The following is a 203-nucleotide window of genomic DNA, read 5'->3' on the forward strand; positions in this document are numbered from 1 at the left end:
GATAATTAAACACAGACCGAGTGAGAATGAGAGAGAGAGAGTATGCAGGTAAAGCTTCTAAAACGGAGCACTTGTACGATTCTTGTCTCATCTTACCCGTAGAAATATGATCACAGGAAGTCAGCATCTCATCAGTCGCTAGCTAAACGGGTTCTAAAAATAATAGCTTATATAGAATAACATTTTAAAGTAAATTCTTTCTG

This window comes from Penaeus monodon, chromosome 29 (assembly GCF_015228065.2).
Source record: "Penaeus monodon isolate SGIC_2016 chromosome 29, NSTDA_Pmon_1, whole genome shotgun sequence".
Classification (NCBI taxonomy): domain Eukaryota; kingdom Metazoa; phylum Arthropoda; class Malacostraca; order Decapoda; family Penaeidae; genus Penaeus; species Penaeus monodon.